Consider the following 23,757-nt stretch of genomic DNA (forward strand, 5'->3'; position numbering starts at 1 on the left):
ACAGGGGACCTCTGTGAGGGACCTCGGACCCCAAAACGTTGTTGGAGAGTGCTGTGACATCCCATTGCCAGTCCTCCCAGTTATGCAGGAGGCACTTGGCGGGGGACATGGGGAGGTCTGAGCATGCAGCTCCTAAGACCAAGAGCTCCAGCAGGTCCTGAGCTGCAGCAGAGGAAGCATTCCCAAATTCAGCACTGCTCAGCTGCCCCAAAGTTTCCAGCTCAGGGCTGATCCACCCATATCTTTAGGTAAGAAGTGTTGCGGCTCGGTTTTTTTTTTCCTTCTTTTTTTTTTGAAGCAACGAGTTATTCTAGATGACTAGCCTGGGGCAGCTGGAAGCACCTCAGCCCTCAAGAAAGTGCTGACTCCAGTCCACAAAAAGCCAGATAATCAGCTGCTTTTAGAAGCTCATGAACTTGGCATCTGAAAAGTGGAAGGACATAAAATTGTTAGCAATCATTTACAATAATAGGATTTTGTTAAAAACCTTCCGTGGAGACACGCTTATGCCTTAATTTGACTACAGAGGTTTACAAGGGCATAGACAAGTTGGGACAGATCAAGGAACATCCCTTAATAAGATGCTTTTAAAACCAGTGCATACACACAGAGCTAATACTTAAAACGTCCCTCACGCATTTATTTAAACTCGGGCACAGAGCAACCCAGCAACAAGCAGCACCCAGACTTCTTCCTCGCTCACCACAGTGCCCGACATCGCACAGCTCAAAGAAATACTCTGCTCTGAAGCCTTGGCACGCACGTCATGGCCTCCCAGCCAGGGAGGATCAACCCCTTGTCTGGATTTGGTCCCAAAGCATCACTCCCTCCCTTCCCTGGCACACGGGGGGCAGCAGAACGTGGGCTCGGGCCCCTTGCAAGCCACCACTGGAGGTTTTTCCTTCCTTGAAGACACAAACGGGACCGGGCAGAGAGATGCCGAAAAACATGGATGAGATGAAACAGTGAGGACCCTAGCAGATGCACTTGGGCAATATTTCTCTGCAGCGCGTGGCGACGGTGCAGGCAACCATGATATGCGTCTCCACCATGGAGGTGTACAACATACACGTTGCTGGAGCAGACCAGCTCCCACCCAACCCCATTTTACATCCAGTCTCCAAAATACAAAATACAGAAGCTCCTCTATTTGACGGGATGCACCAAATCACTGTATCTTCAGCAATTACACCTCTTTTGGTCACGTCATATTTCAAAGAGCAGGGAAGGGAGCACTCTGGGATGATTCAGACCAGCCGTTGCCGCACTGATTTGGTCAGCCGCCACCCGCTACCAAAAGGTTTGGTCAAGCCCGGCAAGCTCCCCAGAACACTTGCCGGGGCCCGCGGATATCCAAACCTACCAAGTGCCTGAGCGCAGCCTTAACTCGTTATTCGTGAGCATAAGGAAAGTAAAAAAGAATTTAAAATAAATCAGGCTTAATTCCTAAGTTGTTTTATCATCTCAGGGTCAGACTGCTGCTCGGGTCCCCCCATTCAAGGCCTGGGTAGAGCTAACTCTCACGTCTCTCTCGCACTCATTTCCAAAGAGTTTTATGATTTAGAGCAACCGCCATCCGCTTGCTAGGAAATTTCAGAGCGTAGGACCCTCAGACCAGCAGTGCTCAATGCTGCAGGGTGCAGGTGCCACAAGCCGTGCTCCCCAGCTTCTCAGCCTTCTAGGAAAAGGTGGAAGAAAGGCTTTAGGAAGATGGATGCACTTGGTGGGGGGGGCCTTCTCGATTTCCATGCTTTTTCTTTCAAGAGGGTGTGGGGTGGCCAGCAGAGCTATGCTGAGAGGGAGGCCAGGCGCCGTGCTCAGGCTCTCCTGGCAGATAACCGGGATGCGGGAGGATTCCTGGCATTCCAGCGGCACCAGCAGAAGGGAAGAGCGTCCCCCCTTCCCAAGCAGACACTGCCGGCACTGCCCGGTAAGGAAGACGAGCAGCATTCAGATACGCTTCTCGCTCATAACCGCTGTGGACACAGCACGCGCGCGTGCACGTTCTCTCTCTTCTCCCTACAAGAGCTGCAATTCCTGCTGCGCGGGGAGCACGACCCCACACAGCTACCCCGCCAGGCGCGGGGATGGGCGGGCGTAGCACGGTCGCCCCATCCCAGTTGGATCCAGCGCTTCGCCATTTGACAGCTGAGCTCCGGCGTTCGTGCCGCCACACGTTCCCGGGGCTCGACGCCTGCCTGCCTGGCAAGTTTCGGCAGAGAAGCGAGCCAAGGCCCGCCAGCGCGCCGTTAGCACCGGCACCCCCGGGAGCCGGCCCTGGCGTTACCGCGAGGAGCGGCCACAGCTCCCGTCTGGCCTCTTTGCATCCTTCCTCACCTGTTTCCACCTGCCTCTTCCCAATTTCTCCTGAAGTCAGCCATCCCGAGGGGAATGCCACGGGGCTGCTCTGTCTGAGATGCGTGACCCGCTCCTCCGCGCGACACCACCCTCGGACCCACGCTGGGGTTTTCAGCCCGCGGTTGGGTTTTTAAGGCGCGATTAGGAAGCGCTGTCACGGGGCAGAGAAAACCCAGGGACAGGAGCGTGCTCTCCCACCCGCGGCGGGCCGCGAGTGGAGTTACGAAACGACCGGCCGGCGGAGTTGGCAGGCGGCACCGGAGGCGCGCAGCGAGGAGCCGGGTGCTGCCGGGGAACGGAACCCCGCTCGGAGGGGAGAGGAGGGGAGGGGGGCGGCAGCTCTGCCCCGGGGCCGCGGGGGGAGGCTCCGCCACGGGCAGCGCGGACCCAGCGCCGCCTCGGCCGCTCCTCGGCCGCGGGCCCCGGGCACGGCGCTGGGCTGAGCTCCCGCGGGGCCCGGGCGGGGGCCAGTGCCAGCCCGGGGGCGGCTCCCTCCGGGGACACGCGGGGACAGCGGCCCCGCCGCCCTCCCAGGGGCCGCTCCCGCGGCTGTCGGCCCAGCTCCGGGCAGGGCAGGGCCGTGCCCCGGTGCGCAAAGCAGCGGCCCCTCCGCCGGGAGGCCCGGCCCGGCTCCACCGTACCGGCGTGCGCTCACCTGCCGCCGGCGCGGCCCCAGCTCCCGCTCCGGCTCTGGCTCTGGCTCTGGCTCCTCTCCCCGGCGGCAGCCGCACTCGGCCCGATCCGGTCCCGCAGCTCCGCTCCGCAGCGCGGAGCCGCGCCGACCTGCAGCCTGGCCCCGCCCCCGCGCGCGGCCCCGCCCGCGGCCCCGCCCCGGCCAGGTGAGCGCCGCCCCGCCCCCCGCCCCGGGCGCCCCGCCGCCTCGGGTTTTTTTGTAAAAAAACAAGACTCAGAGCCTCCTTTTTTTAAAAAAAAGTCTTCAATTCTTCTTGTTTTTAAAACATTTCTTAAATTATTTTTTTAAAAAGTCTTAAATTCTCCTTTTTTTTTTTTTTTTTAAAAAAAGCTTAACATGCTCCTTCAAAAAACCTTAAATTCTTCTGTTTGTTTTACCTTTTTAAAAAAGAACTATTAAATTCTCCTTTTTTTCCCCCCAAAAGTCTTAAATTCTCCTTTTAAAAAACTCCCACTCTTAAAAAAAACACTTTTACGGAAAAAGTGTTAAATTATCCTTTTATTTTAAAAAAGGTCTTAAATTGTCTTTTTAAAAGTCTTAAATAATTCTAATGTTTTTTAAAATAAGTCTCCTTTTTTTTTAAAAAAAAAAAAAAACCAACAAACAAAGCTGCACCGTACCTTTCCGTCCCCAGCTCACAGTGCAGCTGTACCTAAAAGCCCGTGCCTGCCCGACGGCAGGGCTGAGACCTCCACCTGCCCCAGCAGATCCCCAAAGAGGAAGAGCTTGGCCTGGCCCCAGCCCCTGTCCCCCATGTCCGTCAGATGGCCAGAGGCTTCAAACGCCCTGAAACCCCAGAGAGGAGATGGGAGGGAGACAGGTTCAGCCAGTTTGGGAAGAAGCAGGTGCCTGCTGCCGCTCCGGAGGCTTTGGAAACTCCTCACCTCCTCTCTCCGCCTGCTTTTCCCATCTTAGCTCCCAAAAAACCCACCTGAAAGCTCCCCACACCTTGCACGCCAATGCCCTTCCTCTGTGGCCCCCCAGGCAACGAGGACGCTGCAGTGGCATCAGCCTCAGCATCCCATCCTGACGGCCTCCAGCCATGCCTGTGCTGGTGCAACCCCAGTGCCAAGCATCTCCAGAGCGGGGCGGACACACTGGTACCAAAGCGTAACCCACCCACCAGACCACGGCCCCCAAGGTGGCTGCTCTAAGACAGATCTGCCGCTCCCTCATGAAACCTGCTTCGATTTTTATAGTCAGAAAAATTCCCGTCTCATGTGGACCTTGTCAGATTTACAACATCCTTAACTACTCGCTTCTCCGCATCCGAGCGGCTGGGATTAGGAGGTGATGCAACACACGAGTATGTAGCTGTCACTCGGCAGCTTTAATTGGGCTTTTAAATGAAGTTTTCTGTTGTTCTGACATATTCCTCATAATTACGATCTTCTAAAATCAGATAGTACATCTGGAGCTCCGTAACACGGGCCATGCCCTGGAGACCTTGCAGTGCAGGAGGAACAAAGATCTGTATGAGAAAACAACAAAAGCTGTTCTCAGGAGATACATATCTTATTTATTAGCTTGGATATGCTTCTGAGATCCTAATCGGACATAAAGTGAGCAGAGGTTCGTTTGCCACTGGTGAGGATGGTTGCTTTGCTTTTAAGAAAAAGATTTTGAGTTTTAAATCTTTCTACCTTTAGCAGCTGTAAAGAGATTGGAAATATCTTTTCACTTGTCAAGGAAAAGCTGTTACAGTGAAAATAAGTAAACTTCTAACTCTGCACCCACAGGTCTGTATGATCCCTTGGTCCCCGACCCTACAAAGAGTTCTCCACGCCTTCCATCAGCGGAGACGGACGAAAGCGTCCGGGGGATAGTTTCATACTGGTGAGCTCTTCCGGACTGGCTACTCATGGGCCACCTCCTCCAACCCTTGCAGTGTCTCAGCCCACCTCCAGATCCGTTCCCCAAGCTCTGTTGTTCCCCAAGGTCCTGTTGGTGCCGAGGCCGTCTTCAGGGACAGACCCAGGAAGAGCAACTCAGCTGATTCTGGGTTTGTGCCTGTCGGTTGCTTGCTGCATTTTGTAAAGATGTGTGTGAAAGTTTGGAAAAGTTGCACGCGTGTTGTACACTGAGCAGCCAAGCTGCTTTTGGGAGGAGAGCGGAGCTATCTCAGCATCTTGAGCAGCTGAACTACAACCAAGCAGATCCTTTGGTCTCTCCAGCAACCTCCCTGTTAGAGATGAGATAGTAACCCTATCTGAGTTTCCCTACAGAAGATGACGCTGTCTTGCTGATGTGCTCAGAAATGCAACAAGACTCCTTGCTCTGAGGCTTCATAAGAAACAAAATATATTTGCACAAAAAATCCCCTCAGAAGTACAAGTGTACTCTTAGTAGAGCAGATGAGCATGGGAATGAGGGGAAAATAGGTGTTGGAGGCACCAGAATCTGCAGAGCTGCAGAATCTGCTTTCAGCACAAAGCCAAAACCCTCTGAGCTGGTGTTGGGAGGAGAGAGTAGAAGAAAGTTTCTTTTTCAGGCCCATCTCCAAAAGAAAAGAGGGAGAAGTCAGATTTTCAGAGATGCCCCACATCCACTGGTCTCCGCAGGAGCTGGATGCGGTCAGCACACCGGCTATCAAACCTTCTTGCCAGTCTGAAGGTCGTCTGCTATGTCACCATCTCCACCAGGCACTGCTGGAGGTAGGAGCTGTGGCCCCTGGGGCACAAGGGCTGCATGGTCCCCATGGTGCGTTCCTCTCCTTCTCCCCTCGCTGTGGACTCCTTGAGACTTTGGGAATGTGTATCTGGACCCTGCAAACCTCAGGAAATTTGTCAGTCACCATCCTCTCCCATGTGCTGCAGGGAAATTACCCAGCGCATTCCTTGCCTGGCTTAGCACAAAGAAAGGCACGTTTCCTCCAGAAGATGAGCTTCTCTCTCAAATAAAGACAACTGCCCCCAAAAACCTGGCATTCCTGGGGACCCCTTGTACCATGAGAGAAAATTGGCCAGTACTGTGTAGCATGTTGACTTTCTCTTTCAGCAGACCCCCCTACCTCAAGAGCTGTAATTCAAAGCCAAAAGTAAGAACCTATATCTATATATAAAAATATATATAATTACAAATATATATATATAATATATATAGCATATATACAGGAGTACTGCCTCCTGTTGCTCAGCATATACTTGTAGCAGGGTTGGGAAGTGCCTATTGACCCTTTCAGCACTCTTAGGACTTTGGGAAAGTTTGGAGGGTGTGACGTTTTTTCCAGGTTTATTTGGAAGGTTTTGAACCCACTGTTGTTTTCCTGGCAAGGGTTTTATTATGCAACCATACACTGTTTTGCTGAGAGACAGAAGATGCTGCCTTGAGTGTAACAAAAGGGCTTGTCTGGAAGAATTTTTTGCTCTGTTTCTAGGACAACAAGAGACATGAGAAAGAAGAGATGCTGCAGCATCGCTGGAAAGCCGAATCGGGGCTCAGCACCGCAGAGCCACTGCAGCTGACTGCCTGCGTACCATGGACCACACCCCGCCGTTCCCACCTGCAGCCCTGCTTGGGTCAGGGCTTGTAGGAAGGAGACACCTTGGTCTGCGGGCAGACCTTGGAGACTAGCCGTTCTCCTTCAAGGGCAGGCCTCCTGGCCCCTGAAACTTGATATATTTCCTGTCTTCCTGCTTTATTCAGCGATGTATCCATCCTGCTTCTGCAGCAAGCCTGCAAAAGTTGCTGAGCACTTGTCTCCCGTGGCTGCAACAGGAATGGAGATGCTCAACAGCAGCCTGCAGGATTGCAGCCCTAGACAGTAAGCTTTTTGGCTACGCCGGTCTTCTTACGTATTTGGATTGCACCTCATAGGTGCAATACAGCACTTTTCCGAAAACACTAACAGCAGCTGCCATGCCCACCTGTGCCGATCCGCTTTCCACACCTACGGTGGTGGGAGCTGTGAAGGGAGATGGCCTGCAAAGGGTCTCATGAAAAGCAGTGCCCAGGAAACTCACGGTGCAGATGAAAGGGAGCCAAGAGGAAATGCAGCATTGTAAAAACCCATGATGGGGTCAGAGCCAGAAATCCCAGGTCCCTACATCCTCCAGAAACCTGCATTGCTTGCTCTTTGCTAGAACGCCTCTTACACAACGTCCAAACCAGCAAAATCTACCTTCAAACTGGAAGTGAGCAGCTCAAAATGCAGAGCAAGGCTCTTGCTTACCCCTTTTGCAATAAAAAGTAGAAAAAAGGGGATGTAATCAGGTTGGAGCTGCAGCGTTACCATCCAGCGTCCCCAGGGGAGAGCGTGGCTGGGTCATTACAGCTTCATTGCCATTCCCCACTTCAACAGCGAGTTGAAACATGTGACATCACGAACAGGGGAGGAGGAAACGGCCAAACCAGGAGTGGATGGAAGTGAGGGGAGAGAAAATAGGTGGGCAAAATAGAAAGGGGAAACGGCAACAGTGTTGGGAGGAGAAAAGATGCCCAGGACACATCCTGCAAGCTTTATGTCCTGTTCAGGTGCTGGGTGGGATTCTCAATATCTGCCCTTCACCTAGAAAACAGCCCCATTAATGACGGCTGTTGAGTATGAGAATGCAGCAGGTCTTTGCCACTCTGCTGCTTAGCAAGCCTGTGACCCGAGCTGTCCGGGTTTCCCAAGCATTTAGCAGTGTGGTCATGCTAATTTAGTTTGGGTTTTTCAAAGGCTTGCCGGGAAAAGTCCTCTCCTTCCCAGAGGCATTGAAAGTTTTGACCTCCTGACCCTCCCTTTTACTAGGATGTTCAAAAGCAGCACTGCAGCTGTTAAAGTTTTTCTTCATGCCTCAGTGATTCTCTGATGAGGGACCAAGCTGGTGTTTATCTAGGCTTGACCTCTCTTCTTTGAGCCCAGAGATGTCTCTTTCTTGCAGTGCCACAGGCAGGGCAATGCTGGAAACCTCCCTGCCTGGCCATTCATCCCTTCTCTGCATGCAAGCGCACCAGCGCCCGTTACTAATTCATCCCCCGCCAAGAGCTGGGGTTCCCGGCACTGATCCCATTTGTCCATCAAGCTGCGGATTCATTTACATTTAATCCACCGTGACTCATCTATGAAACACAACCTTTCTCCTGCTCTAATGCTGGCATCCATTTGGCTTCCAAAAGTCAACAGTTGGTTTTTGAAAAAAAAAACAAAACAAAACAAAAAAACCCCTCCCAATAGGCTGCCACTGGCCTTGCATGGACCTTCAGTGTCTCGTCCTTCCCTCTGCTGCCGAGGCTTGTTATTTTCAGGAGACATCCTCCCCTTAATTTCCATCTTTGTCACACACCACATCCGTGGTGCCCGACTCCCTCTTCCTCAAGGACCGAGATCCATCAAAGCACTTGGGCACAGGTTTAGCTTCAAGCATCTTGTTTCGGGATGGCACCACGCGTGTCACATCCCCAAGCTAAGAGGTTGGAGATGGATGGCGGGATTCGTTACTGCTCTTCCCAGCAGCCTGATTTCCAAGTCAGGACAGGGGTTGGTGCTTCTGCTTTGCACAAGTCCCACCAGCTCCAGTGCTGGAGCGTTAGGTTAGGATGCAAAGCGAGGTGTGAAGAGGCGGGAGAGGCAAAGTTTCTGAACTGCCAGTCCCTAGAGCTGTGGGATTGACCACATTCACACCATCAGATTAGGGTCATTAACGTGGTCATTAAAAAAGGGAGAGTCCTACTGTGAATAATGACAGGTGCTTCACACTGGCAGGTGCTTGGCCCCTGTGGTGGAGGCTTAAAGGTGATGAGATAGCAATGAGCGATGAGCACTGGTGTTGCAGGTATATCCAAGGCAGGAGCAGCTCTCACCCTTTTTACACCTTTTCCTGCTGCCTGAAGGTGGTAAGCACAGAAACACGTCTGGTTTATGTCCCAACACCCATGCTGCAGATCCCTCCGCAGAAAGGTGCTCGTGGTAGAAGCTGGGGTAGGGACCTGTTTGCTGGGCTTCTGCATCCCTGCTCAATTATTATCTCCTCAGGTGAGCTCAGCTTCCCCAGCTGCAAAATAGGGATAATGTTTACTTTGCTTGCAGGGGTGTGGAGGAATAACTAATTAGTGTTTATGAAGCGCTTGGAGATCCCCGAACGGGAGAGGTGAGATAAGCAGTGAGGCTTCATGAGGTAGGCGCAGAGCATTATGATGAATTTTGCGATTCAAAGGTGAACTATTGTTATTGTTGCCTCATAAGAACATACAGCCATTAGCCTTGAACAACCTTGTTTCTAACTCTGTTAGCTTCTTTCTTCCTCCTTCTTCCCAACAAAATCATGGTTTCACCCCCATTACTTGCACCCAGTTGAGTATAATAACCCAATAAATCATACGAGGCTGACCCATCTGGCCCAGCTTCTGGTGGGAAGGAGAAGCGTGGTGCAGCCAGCACCTCTGCTAGTGTGGATGAGACACACAGTGGGGCAACCTCAACGTGCACCACTGCCATGAGCTTCTCACCCACGATGGCAACTGGGGAGGCAGAAGACTCTTCCTTTGCAACGGGGAGCGTCCCCAGAAACCAACGTCTGTCCAGCAAACTCGCTGGGTGAGCTTCTTCAAAGCTTGTTGCAGGTCAGGAGGTGCAAATGCCTGAATGCGATCCCACTGCTCGTGGCTACCAACTGCCAGATGGGCTGGGGAACATGCCCGTGTGTCCAGCCTTTGCTTAGAAAGATTTAAACCCCCGGTAGCACCTTACACTGGCCGTGGGTTAGGAGAGCACAGGAGCAGTGACACAGCAAACAGGCACGCAGGAGCTCGGACCCGCTCTAAGTTGGGCTGAAAGCAGTCCTTAGGCAGTTTGGCCATTTCTGTCTTAAAACCAAAGCAAACATGACCTGTTTTAAACCAGCGTGAGTAATGTGAATCCTGGGCCGGTGTAAACAGGTTTTTCCGGTTCTCACTGCAGCCTTTCCACCTCTTTCCCTGCCTGGGCTCCCAGTTTCGCACTGAGAGGGCACCCGAGCCTGCAGAGGAGCACAGCTTCCACCCTTCGGGACACCTTTTCCCGCTCTCTACCTGTGCCATTCTGGTTGGTCCCGAATTGCTTTTCCACAACATCCCTCAGAAGCCACCTGCCAGCCTGTGCTCTCAGAAACCCCCACATCTCCAGCCTCACTGCCCTCTCATGCCACCAAAACCAGAGGTCCTTTCCCATGGCCTTGCTCTGCTGTGGTTGCCAGTGCCAGACATCAGAGCAGAGCACAGACCTGCTCCACGGGGACCTCGGGCAGAAATGAGGAGGGTCCCGAGCCTGACTTGCTTTGGGTACTTGGACATCCAAGACAACCTCTAGACACAAGCCTGCAAAGGACAGGCAAGTTTTCTAGTTTCTAACTGTCCTGTAATATTTTTATATTAATTTTTTTTTTTCTGGCTAGGAAGACCAGGTTTATGCATGAAGACACCAGTTCAGCAAGATAGTTACACCCGGGTTGAAACTCATCACTAAAGACTTAAACTCCTGCAGGACAGCAATAGTTACCCTTAATTATTTCAAGTCCTAAGCAGGTCCTATATGTACCTGAAACACAGAAAGAATAACGCCTAAATAAAGAGGTGCAGAGATTTTTTCCTCTTTGACAAAATTCTGCAGTTTTTCTTTTAATTTTAAAGATAAATTGTTATTATTCTCAAGGCACTGATTTTTTATTAGCTATTGATTTTATCTGAAGATATTATTTGTCAGGATACTTTATTTGCTCTCAATGTCCAGAGTACTCGGTAGGCTAGGTAATGTATCACAGTCAACTGGAATTCACTCGGAAAGCCAGAGACAATACGGATTTTATTACCTACTATGGTAAGCATAAAATAGTACTTGATGCCTACAAAGTATTGCTGTATTCTTAATCCAAGGTTTTCTAGTAACCACATAAATCATGCAAACAAAGTTGCTTTCCAATTTGTATGTTAGCAGCACGCCTGTAATAGAAATATCATCCAATAGATGCACATTCAGCACGTATCATCCTTTCTTTTAGAAAGTCAGTAAATTGGCTTTCACTTCTCTAATGCTGAGCTCTTGGCAATTTTTGAGCACAGCCGTACTCAGCACACGGCAGGCAGCTCTAATAACAGGTGATGTAAGCGAAAAGGAGGATTTAGGCTGCCCTTGCTCATGGAGATTTTCCTTGAGACTTTGAGTTAAAGAAGTCAGGGGCAACCTGGCATTGATGAGGCTCTGCAAAGTGCCACTCATCATTCAGTGCATGAACCAGCAAGGTGCAGGAGCCCCAAGACGCACACAGCAGCCCCGAGAAGGACACACCATGGCGGATGCTGGCACGTCCAAAAGGCTGCCTGGCGGGTCCTGCGTTTCCTACCAAGCATCCCCCTCCCCTTTTCCCACCAGGCATGGGAAATATGCGGCTGGCATTCAGAGAAAGTGCAAAACAACCGAACAGCCAGAAACTTCAGACCGGAGCACATGGCCCTAAACAAAGCGGAGTTCAGAAAACACCACCTTTGTGAAACCGGAGAGAGAAGACAATGCAGAGCCTGGCATGGGCAATGAAATATGTATGTACCTAGGACCTCATCCAGCTCTCTCCAGCCCCTCTACCTCTTGTCTTTGCATTCAAGGGGAGCTGGATCCCATCCAGAAAAGATGCAGGGGAACAAATGTAGCCCTGGCAACCCCTCTGAGGGCAGGGAGGAACAATGAGGACCTCCCCGGGCTGAATTTGTTTCCATTTTTAATCCTTATCTATACCCATCACCCCCCCGTGCATGGAAAGAGGCTTCTCAGCTGTATAGATTTGCATTGCTATGGGAGCCTGAAGTGATAAAACATTTGGCCTGCCTATTCAGAAGCAATTAGCGATTCAAAGCAGCCCGAGACATTTAAAGGGGCCTGGATTTCCAAGAGACAGGTGTTCTGAGCTGACTTCAGGGGAAAATTGAGATTTTTAGAAAAAAGAAGTCACTGGCTGCTTGAAAATACAGTTCCTTCTTAGTAGGGAAAAAAATATTGCACAGAAAATTCCAGTTTAGGCTGGTAAAATCTGGGAGGAGCTGGGGAGAAATGGCTTAATTTGCAGTACTGGTAGAAGCAATGCATTATCTATCTGTTGAAGAGATAAAATGTATACATTCCTTTTCCGGCCTAAGGATTTCCCCTCCGGCACCAGGCCTGATGCAGGCACAGCCACCTCCCACTCACACTGCCGTCCCAGCGTCCCTGTCCCAAAACAATGTCAACTCCGAGCCAGAATTTCTCACCCAGATCTCACCTCCTATCGAGGGAGGAGGGGTTTGGTTTTTTTTTAAGCTGCTCTCAGACTTTTTAACCTTCCCTGGTGAAAGGGCGGCCTGCCAGCCTTTAGTTTGACCGCAGGGACCAGCCCACCCTTGCTGTGGCCATGCAGCCCGGCATGGCCTGCGATGAGGCCTGCAACACAGCCCCCGCTGTCACACCCTCTGGCAGGAGGAAAGGCAGAAGGAAAAGCTCTGGAAAGGCAGCCCAGAGATGGCCAGCTCTCAGAGTCCCCGGGGAAAGGCAGGAAAATCCACGCCAAGGGAGAACTTGCCCATGCAGAGAGACTGGGGCAGGATAAGCTGGTACACAAGTGTCCAACGCAGAGGAGAAAGCGCCACCCTCTCCTTGAAGGAGTTGTCCCGTGGTGTCCTCCCCAAGCAGCTCCTTTTCTCCCTCTGTAACCCAGAGATGTGAACAAGTGCCTGCAACAGGCAACTGAGAGCAAAGTCAAGCTTTTGCTCGACACTACGGAGGCTCCCGCTCCTCCCTATCCCCACGCTGCTGAGTTATGCTGACACAACCGCTGCATCGCTGGGCCCAGGAGAAAACGGAGGAGGAGGAGATCTCTAACTTCCATTCGGAGGTGTCTTCTCCTCCCCACTGCACTGGGTACAGCACCTGGGCTCCCGGTGAAAGCATCCCAGTTAGCCAAAGTAATTTCCGCTATATGTGCCATGTTGCTCAGGGGCTGCTGCTAGGGCTTGGCCAGGCAGAAAACAGCAGGAGAAGACCATAGAAAAGGGCAGGGCTGAGCTAAAAAAGGAGGATTTCTTCAAGAGAGCACTTGAAAGCTAACAGGGTAGAGGGCCACAGCTGGCTGGGGATGCATTTTAAACAGCTTTTTAATCCGAGAGCAGATACATCATCCATCACTGTCTCTAACATCTGTCTCGCAAGCGGGATGGGCGGGGGCAATAATCTCCCAGGCATTTACATGCAGACTGGGAAAAAATACCCTCCACTGCATGCAGCTCCGCAAGGCTTAAAGAGCATCTCAGGCTGTTCAGCTCCAGAGCTGGCTTTGTGTGATTCAGGACAAGTCTCCAGCTGAGATCAGGGACTGCAACATGCACTCACACACATACGGGGACATCTCCTGCTCCAGAAGCTTTCAGCTGGAGAAGACTAATAAAATCAGAGAGAAAATATACTTCTTCCTGTTTCCCAAATGGAGAACAAAACTCTCAGAGCCAGCTTAAAAGCAAAATAGACAGCAGACAGACATCAACCTGCACTTTTAGGTATTGATGTGCCTTCACTCAACTGGTCTCAGCTGTTTTTTTTTGCCCAGGCATCAAAGGCAGAGGCATAAATCTCAACCATTTTCCCTGGTCCCAGGCTGCTAAACCTGCACTTCCCTGCCTGTGCAGAAAACTGCTGCCATACTCAACCAAAACAAGAGGCCAGACCTGCAAACCTATCCCAGGTGCTCTTCAGAGGGTTCTATGCCTGCAACAGTAATTTAGATTTAGGGCAAGGTCATAAGTGCATGTGAAGTGCAAGAAGCGGCAGTGAGGAGAGAGCCACAGGCGTTGTGGAAGAGGACCAAGGCACCTGGCTGAGGCTGATCTGAGAAGATCTGTCAGCCCTTACAGCACCTGCCGTGTTTCTTGTCACCCCAACAGTAGCTGATTATGTGGATATATCACTTTTCTTATCACATATATACACATGCACTGTCAGGTTTTAACTCCCACTGTTGCAAAGACATGTTAGAAGTGTGACCCAGAAACGCTGCAAAGGTTCATGAAGTAAAGCACACCCACAATTTACCTCTTCAATCTTACATTCCAGAGTTGTGCTGCTTTCTGAGTTGACAAACTGGTGTGGGACCAACAGAGCACTAAAGAGCCAGAGGTTCCTCCCCAAAATCAGGTGTCAGAGAGGATAAATTGAGTCTAACGGCAGCTACAGGAAGGACTTTCCTAGATCCTATGGGACTCACAAGACCATATAGCGATCACTTGCAAAAACTCACCAGACAAGAAGCAAAAAGAAATACGGTAGAACCAGTAGGTCTGGTGGTGGTCCAGGAGACCATCTCCAACCCACTTCCAGCACTCACCGCTCACCCTCTTCCTCCCAAAGGAAATTTCCGGCCTCTCAAGTTCACTTGTGTGACAAGTTTTTCCTCCCCTACCTCTGCTCACGTGTGACCCTGTCAGCCGTTTTCCAGCCAGGACGATGCTTTGTACTGAAGGGAATCTGGAGACAAGCCTTGTAATTAGGAGCTGGGTGCCACCTACCAGTTAACCCCTCCTCCATCCTCATTTAGCCTGGGAGATGTATCACCGGGTTTGTTTATATTGCCTGTACAGTTTATCATTTGTGCATACTGTTTTCCATCTTCAAAGCACTTCAGCACGTGTTTTGCAAGCTTCTCCCCAACCCTCATGTGACAAAGGTTTTGGAAAGGGGATAGAAAGGGAGCAGGGCAAAGGAAAGCTAAATAATTTGCCCAGGGACAAAAAGAGTCATCAGTAGAGCCAGAATCAGCAGCCTTTAAACACTCCTGCCTTTAAATCTCATGCTCTGATCTTTGCCTGCACCTCACTCCCTTCAGGTTCAAAAATGGTATCATGAAGCCTGGTGCTCATCTTGGTACCAGAGAGCAGATTTCAAGGGATTTGCTTCAGCTCAGCACTCCTGTGGTTACAGCCACTGGACCAACGTCCAGTCCTGGACCAACGATTAAACAAAATAATTTCAAACATCAGGCAGTGATTAGTGAAACCATGATCAGCACGTGTTTGCCTTAACACGGCCACAGGAAAGAGAAGGGAAAGGATCCATCCATGATGTCTCATCCCAGCTGATAATTTTGGATGGGTTAAAGCAGGCAGTGGTGGCCTGGCAGCCTGTGCTGCCCCCTCTGTCACACCGGCACTACTCTTGGTGCAGAGAACCAGATCAAGGACTGGTCCAGCCGTAGAAAAACCCCAGGGGAGAGAATGGTTATTTTTTTTTCTGCCAAACTGGCACCTCTGCATCAGGCAGTCAGGGAAATGTTTGTGCCCATAAAGGAGAAGGTGGAGGAGCAAGTGCCTGGATGAGGCTGGGTTATGAGAACAGCTTAAACCACTTTTCCCAGTGCTAACCATTGCAGTGGAGCAGCTCCAGGCACACGTGGACCTGGAGCTGCTTTGTATCAGCCTGTACCTGGAAATATCTGGTCCAGTTGCCCCGTATTCATAACATATTGATAACCCTGCCACAACTTTACTGTCAGCTCTCCTGACCTGCTAAACCCTTTAAATCACTGTTGGGCCAAAAGCAGCCCCTCTCCTGAGTGGTCCTGGGCCCACAAACTACTTATCTTCTCCTCATTGCTGGAACAATCTTGTACTGAAGATTGTTTTGCTGCAAATTTTCTGTCTTACTACACAGGGAGGGGAAAGCTCATTAAAACGGAGAGAAGACACATGCTCCCCGTCTTTGTCTCTTAATGGTGAGGCGAAATGAAAAGGCTCTAGCAGACAACGAGCTGCTTAACCAGAGTATTCTGGTATCAGACCCACCTGATGAGCTGCTCCCTTGGATGCGGTGAGAGCAACGCTATCAGCCCCTTGGCTCTGCTGGTATAGCCCCTCCCTAAACCTGCCGTCTGCTCTCCTCCTCGCAGTGTGCATCAGGGCTCTGCCCCCTGCTTTACTTCCACGCTTCCAGCTGTAAAATAGACATCATGCATACAGCATCTTTCCTAAAGCCCTCCAGGACCTGCTGAAGACTCCAGAAGCATTAGAGGACTCCAGCGTCACCATTGCTCTGGGGATTACTCCTTTCCGGGGTAGGGTAGGAGAGGGTGGCAATTATAGGAATCGCGTCTCCAGCCCTCTCCTCCACAAGCAGGGAGGGCAAAGCAATTTTGGCTTCTCCACTGACAGCTATGCGTGGCGAACAAACACAAAGTGCCAAGGCTGGAGACTGTGGGTGCTGGGGTGGCACAGAGCTGGAGACAGCCCCAGACGCGAGGGCCAGGTGAGGACTACCAGCTCCATGTCCGCTTGGGCTGAGTAATATCCTGAGGAGCTCAAGTGCGCGCAGAGATGGCTGGGACTTGGGAAATCTTGCCCAGGGGCCAACAGGGCTCTAGCAAGTGACCGTGCAAACTCCTGCGGATCCCACATCCATTAAAAGTAAAATTAATGTCTCCCTTTAATAACCGCGTTAATGATGTCTGCGCTCCTAGGAACCAGGATTGCTTGGGGCGTATGTCTATGGAGAAGCTCAGAGCTTATGCTGAAGCCTTCTGGTGAGCGAGCTTTGCCAGAGCCCTTCTGCTATGAGGACTCCCTGGTGTCTAACAGAGGTTGGGTCTATGCTGGGCCTTCGTAGGGGCAGTGACTGAGTCTGTTTTTCTCTTTCCTCCACTCAAGATCCATTTTCAGGACATATGTAGGTGTCCTGAAGCAGAGCATCTCTATATCTCAACAGTGTCTAAAGAGTGTGAAGAGAAGGAAGGGGCGTAAACTGACAGGTGCACAAGTCTAACCATGAGTGTCTCTTCTTTAAGAAATCAAGAGGAAGGAAAACAGATCAAGTGTTCTTTTTCTTGGTAAGGAGAAGGGATAATTTCCTGGTCATGATTCAGTGCTGTCGCATGAAGTCAGTGACTGTCCTTTATGCATCTCACAGCTTTGCCTTCAAAGCACCACTCATGACAACACCCCTCTCCAGGTAAGGTGCAATTACCTGGGAGTACACTGGCTCATCGCTAGCAATTACCCAACTGCCTTGTGCCCCATCAACCCACCCTAATCACTACAGCCCTCAAACTGGTAGCTCCTACTCTCAACAGTAAATACCATCATTAAATATCTGGAAGTGAATTTACTGCCAGCCGTGGAGTGATTGCTTGCTGCGGTCATTGCAAACATGCAAACTGATCGGAAGGATTGTTATAAAATATGATCCCACTCAAATAAAAGCAGGTGCTATTAGTGAGCAGCAGGCAGTGTTTAGTCCATAAAACACCAGGAAAGATGAGTTATTTAATATTCACCAAGTCCTGCTTCGCTGAGGCTAGTGGTCCCAGTTCATAAACTGCCTCCACAGAACTGCTTGGGAGACACACAGAGAGCTGAATTTATTCCTGTTTATGGCCTGCAAGGTGTGGGTATGTTTTCCTCTCTCTTGGGTTTCAGACTGACATTCCTGTTCATGGGTTTAATAAAGCCTGAAGAATGCACTTAGCTTAACCCTTCAGTGAAACAAGGCTCCTTTGAACTACCGGGAGCAGGGAGAGCTGTTGGTCCACGTAGGAGCAGCATCACCCAGTCCCAAGTTGTTGAGCTTTAAAAATCAGCTCTAAAAACATGATTGTTGAGAAAAATAATTAAAATACCCAATTTATTTCATTCACCTTTATGATTCTGAATTTCCAGGTTAATCTAGGTCAAACCTCCACTAACTACATGGGACAGATTTTTTTCCTTAACTTTTACTTAGACACAAAAAGCATAATTGATTCTCACAGATCCAGTAACTGGGTCTTCTAGGCAAAGCCTATATTGCTGTAAGGCTCCCTCTAAAATGGTAAACTTTGGCAATGCTGCACGATGTGGGATTTTTTTTTTTTTTTTAAACTTGTGCTACATATTCCCACTTAAACAGTGAAAAATGATCTATGTAACAGGCGTGACCCTTTCCCCCTCTCTAATCCCCCCTCCAGCCCTGGGACAGGCTGGCTGTGCTAATCTTACACCTCCAGGTCATCCCTGCAAATCCAGGTCAGTGATAACCAGCAGTTTGCTTCCCATCATGAGGCTGCTCGGTGATTGCACCATTGGTTTGGGGATTCCTTTGGCAGAGGAGCCCTTGCTGCGACCTGCTTCCAAAGTCTCTGTGCCTCTGTATGGAAAGTGGTCCAGGATGGCTCCTATGCTTCATCACCCCACTCCAGGGACAGATCCAGCTGTGATCTGGATGGGGGATGGAGGGAAACAGCTGGATGGCTGCAGTCACTTTGCCAAAGCATGTGCCCTGTGCCAGGTGTGCTCCCAAGGGATCTCTGGACAAAGCCTTTGAATGCTGTTTCGGGGATAGGGCAAATCAAAAATGCCCCCTCATCCTGAGGAGCCCCTGCTCCTGCTCCAGCTTTGCTTGACACTCTGTCAGCAAAACCTTCTCTGCTCATTTTGTGATCTCCCTCTGCCTTTGCATGCTACTAGGATGCCGAGGAACTGCTCTTCTGCAACAAGCATGAGGCTAGGAGGGATCTCCAAGTCTCCTCGTGCCTCCAGGTCTACAGGAAAGAATTCTTCAAACAGCCCCTAGCCCTGTGCCTTGGTGAATCACACAAGCTGTGAGCCAAAAGGTCTTGGCATTGTGAGCCCCCTCTGTTCCCCACTTGTGGCAACGAGGTTTTTCCCAGTTGTGGTGCGGCTTTCCAACACGTGCCGCTGAATCCATGCAGGACGCCAGCCCTTCGGCAAGCTCGCGACCTGCCACTGAGCTGGGAAGCTCTTCGGGGACGGATGTTACCCTGTGGAGGGGGTTTCTTATCTTGGACAGCTCGGACCTGCCCCATCATTAACGGCTGGCACACGGTTTCACACCTGTGGCCCTGGCAGTTTCAACAGGTGCAAAATGCACTGTGCTTGCCTGTGCAGGCAAGCGCTGTCCCCCTGCCAGCTCCTTGCATCCCTGCTCCCATCTCCCAAGTGGAGGAAAAAAGCCCTTTCTTTACAAAACACCCTCCCAAATGCCCCTCGCTTCCCTGCACAGGGCTGAGCCCTGGGGGCCCCTCCCTCCTCACCCCCTGGCCCTACAGAGATGGGCAGGCAGCTCCCGACGAGGTGAAAGCAGAGCAGCTCTCTATCCACAGGATTCATTTCAATTCAAAGCCACCTTCTTCTAGCACACCTAGCTCCTAGCCTTGGGTACTCTGCAGGGCTTTTGTGAGTTTGATTAATCAGGTGAACCCAAACATACCCCAAATCACCTGCTCTGTCCTCCTGGGACAAGGGAGCTGACCACACGACCATCTGAAGGCCCCTCGACTCCCCTATCCCCTATCCCCGCACAGCTTCTCCCTGAGCATCCCTTCCACAAGCCCCACTGAATGGTCACTTTCAAGACCCTTCCCAAAAAACAGTGATTTTCCCCCACCCCTCCACTTAAAAAAAGCTCCTCCGCTGCCATGTCTGTGCAGGAGCACAGGTGCCGGCTGAGCGACATGCAAAGTCAACGCCGACGGTGGCCACCTGACACCTGCCGTGCAAAATGGGTGAAACTCATCCCAACTCCGGAGCTGGGAGTAGGGTACAGGCTGGGACCACGCAGAGCGTACCTGGAGGAGGAAGGCTGATGACCCCGTGCTCCGCTCCTTGCTTTGCAGTGCTTGCCTTTCCCCAGCACCCACCGTGCTCCCAGAGCGGGGACGGGAAAGTCTGGCTCCTCTGCTTCGCGTTGCCAGGACACCTCGGCGTTCAAACCCGAGCTGGGACCAATCAGCCCTGAGGCTGGGGAGCACCAGCCCCACGTCATCCACTGCCGGCGTTTATTTGAGCGAAAAAGCGTGACAGCGGTCACACAGCCTGTGGAGAGCTGCCTTTGTGCGGGTGGGCTCTGCCCCCACCCCAGCCGCTTACTGGAAACCTCTTTTGTCGGGCTGCGGAAAACAAAAGAGCTGCAGAGAAGGGCAGGGAGAAGACCTCTTCCCTCTGACTGCCAAGATCGAGTTAAAAAGCTTGGGCTCTTCTGCATGTCCTCTCCACCTCCCGACTCCAGCCCAGACACCAGCAGTCACCTCACCGGGGAGAGCCAGCGCCGGGGCTGCACCTGCCCAGGAGCAATGGAGTTCCCTAGCACTGGCAGAGTGCTCCTCATGCCCCCAGTGCAGCCATTTCCACCTGCTTAGCTCTGCCCCAGACCACGCAGCGTGGCCATGGACCCACAGACTCACAGCTTCAGGGGTACTTGCAGGCTCGGATGTGGTCACGAGGTGTTTTTTTTCTCCCTGCAAGATGTTTTCTACAGAGCCCAGAACTGGAGCCCTAAGCCCCTCGCAAGTACAGGGGACTCTGGTCCTTGGCGCTGGCTTCCTTGCTCAAACACATGCAAAACATGGCTGGGGAGGCTTAGACACAGCAAGCTCCTTCCCAAGGTGAGGCAGGTCGAGGTGCCTGGGTGGACACTTAGGAGACCTCCACATCACCTTGCTGCTGGTGGTAGGGGGATAGACAACAAGGATGACAACAGGGACCCAAGTGTCCTGGCAGAGTTCCTCCCCTTGAGCCCCTTAGACCTTCCAACCCAGACATCCGTGCACATCTTCCTGCTCACGGTACAAAGTTGCAGGATAACACCCTCCACACCCAGAATGGATGTGGAGCCTCTGGGATAAGCATACCTGGTTTCTGCTGATCCTACTGCCTGTTGTTTATTCTCCCCAGCAGAAGACAACCGAGGTTTTGCCAGCTCCCAAGAGAAGAAGACCTGAAGTGTGGTCTGAGCATGCTGGAGGGAGGAACTGTAGGATTAGCTACGTGTGGTGCTGTGCTTGACTCACCTCTCCATTATATCGCCTTGCAAACACTCATTTCACTCCATTAATTAGCTACGCCACCGAGGTGCAATCCACTCCCGTGGCCAGCACGCAGGCTGGTTTGCTTGCCATCCGGTGCTGGCAACAATGAGCAAACCCAGGCTGGCTCCTTACCCTGCTCCGCTCCGCAGGCGGGTGCAGATGAGCTGCAGCAGCCTTTTCCCCGCAGACCCATATGCTGCCCGTAGCACCTGTCTGGTCCCCCCCTGGCACCCAGACCACCTTCCTCACCATTGGGCTCAATACAGCACCTCATGAATGAGGTGTGATCGAATTAAGGACACTGTTTCTGCAGAAGATGGCTCAAGTGAGGCTGTAAAGACTTTAACTCGTTTGTTTTCAGGACATATCTATGGTTAATTTCCGGTGACTTTATGGAGTAAACAAATGCACAAGGAGGTGTCCGCGTGGCTCTGAGGTTGCTCTGCTCATCCTTGGCATCAGTCTCCAGTGGTGCTGGTAGGACCATGGCTACAGATGTCCCTTGTGTGGCTGAGGTACCAGATTTGTCCATTGACTCAATGCAGGAGGAGAAGGGGAACAACCATCACAGAAAGCAACAGGATGGATTTCACCCCTTCATTCGCTCCATCATCCCAATGACAAAGTTTGGGGAGGGTGGTAGCTGTCAGGCAGCGCTGCAGCCCTGCCGGTGGACGCAGCGCAGGAGGGTGAAAACAATGGCATCTCTGGGAGTCTTCCCAAAGGGAACAGGCAGCGTGGCAATAGAGCAGGTGCGTATCAGCATGGAGCCAGGTAGATAGGAAAGGACATCCCCACCAGTGCTGTCAGTGCTTTTAATAGCAGGTTACGAGGGCTGAACAAAATTGCAAGGCAGTTAAGACCTGGCGGGCTGGGCATCGCCATAGTGTAGCCACACATCTTAGCTGTTAGAACCACTGAGTTGAGGCTTTACCAGAATTTCTCTAGTGGAGAAAGAGCCATTTCTGCACTTCTTGCACCTGATTTAGAAGTGTTCCCCTTTATCCTCTACCTGTCTTTCCCCACTCGAGACAGGAGTGAACTTTCAGCCCCCCAGCTCACCATCTCTTATCTCAGGTTTTAACGTAGGCAGCTAATCTTGGGTCCCAGTCTGCTGGGGAGATTTTCAGTCAATGGAAAAAAACACACTTGAGAGCGACTTCTCTCTTCGGCAGCTGACTCAGCCCCTGGAGGTGCCATCTCCCGCCTCCATGTAGGCAGGAGCCAGGTACAACCAGGCACAGTCAAGTGCCTCATGTTAGATTGGAGACGAGTCCTGCCTCCAGGCAAAATCAAAAGACATGAGATACCAAAATACTCCAGAGGGTCTGAGCCTCACTCCTTAGCTAGGAGCCACCACTGACCAGCCCCACACATTTTGTCCAGGCACGGGCAGCACCGGTGGATTGGGTGAGTGAGATCAGCTCCCTCCTCCAGGACTCATCAGCTCCTTCTAGAGCTGAAGATGCTGCTTCTGGCAGCAGAGGAGGGAGCCCAAAATCCCCTTTTGCACAGCTCTCCTGCAGCTGAGCTGTCAGTAAAGCTATTGTGTCACTGGACAACAGACATCTGTCCAGACAGATGGGACATCTCACCATGGATCCTTTGAAAGGGTTATAATGAAGGAAGGTCCCAGCAGAAACCTCCTCCACGATGTCGCTACAAATGTCATCACGAGACAAGGCTAAAAGATAGCAATGACGTGCTAAACTAACTCAGTGGTGGGGCAGGGTGGACTCAATCAGTCCAGGGCAGCGAGTGGGTAGTCATTTCCAAGGTCCAGTGGCTCAGTTTTGCCCCTTCTTGCTTCTCCAAGCAAGATCTGCTCTGACTGTTGTTGGTGCAGATGTCCCACCCACAGCCACATAGCGTCACGTGTGCTGATGCAGTGGCACGATGGGATGAGACGTACCTGGATGCAGCAGCACAGCGTGATTTCCCTTCAGAGCTGGTGGAAGGAGAGAAATAAATCAGGTTTTTCTTGAGGGCTGGAAGAGGGCCCAGCAGTTATTGATTCGATTCTTCATTCAATGCATGTTTGAGTGAAGCCATTCAGAACTGTCCCATCAATTCAAACTTGTGTAATAACATTAGCCGCAAAACTCAGGAACTTGGTCCATCTTTCCTAGCAGATCTGCGATTCTGAATGAGTCTCTAAGTAACAACAATAACATGATCTTGGCTGATACATCAAAGCCAAAAACTGTATAAGTCCAAAAGTCAAAGTTTTTGCTATCACTTTTCTCTGGACAGGAATAGCCTATGGGAACGTGCCAAAGACCTAATTCCCCATGTCCTCCTTTCCTTGAATTAATATTATTTTATAAAATAAGAATAAGAATAAAGTAAAATTAAGAAAAAAATATATATATGATAAGCACATCTAAAAAAAAAAGAAAAAAGAAATCTTGCAAACCCCTTTAGCACGCAGAGCAACCAGAGCCTAGGAAAATGCCAGGGGTGAGGAGGAAGGTTGTGCTGGCACTGCCAATGCAGGAGCAATGTACAGGGAGGGAACCATGACCCCTCCTTTTCCACATGGACACTGCACCCTTAGAATAGACTCAGCTTGAAGTCGTGTGTTTTCTCAGGCCAATAGCACTTCCAACACACCTATGCCCATCTCTGCCCTTCCCACATCCCCTGCTCTTAGGTGATCTTCTCTTCTTTCCCATACTTTTGGCTTAGCCTATGACTTCCTCAAACTCCTCTGAGGTAGTGCTCTCCCTCTCTCCCTGTTCCCACTGAAGGGTTTTGCTTCCCCATCAGATGTTTTCCCACGTGCCCAGTGGGGACTGGAATGAGAGTAAACATGTGTGTTCCTGCACATCTCCATCTCCACAGCTATCCGTCTCGCAGGTAAGATGCAAACTCTGCTGTGAATAACGGCTTTAACCATGGCAACGTGCTCCAGCATTACAAACACAAAGGCACCAAGGCTGT

At 51.2% G+C, this 23,757-nt stretch overlaps 1 protein-coding gene across 3 annotated transcripts in view; it reads right to left on the reverse strand.

Annotated features, from left to right (window-relative positions):
* RASSF7 (Ras association domain family member 7) overlaps positions 1–19,691 on the reverse strand; it is a 32,524-nt gene extending 12,833 nt beyond the window's left edge. For 2 of the 3 annotated variants that reach the window (XM_086749058.1, XM_086749054.1), the window contains exon 1: positions 19,576–19,691. The gene's annotated coding sequence lies outside the window, so the exon portion shown is untranslated. Of the gene's footprint in view, positions 1–3,013; positions 3,146–19,575 lie in introns of those variants that run through there. The other variant, XM_086749057.1, reaches the window with a different exon arrangement.
* Positions 19,692–23,757: the final 4,066 nt, after the last annotated feature.

The sequence above is a fragment of the Chlamydotis macqueenii genome, chromosome 5, assembly GCF_036417535.1.
Source record: "Chlamydotis macqueenii isolate bChlMac1 chromosome 5, bChlMac1.mat, whole genome shotgun sequence".
Lineage (NCBI taxonomy): Eukaryota > Metazoa > Chordata > Aves > Otidiformes > Otididae > Chlamydotis > Chlamydotis macqueenii.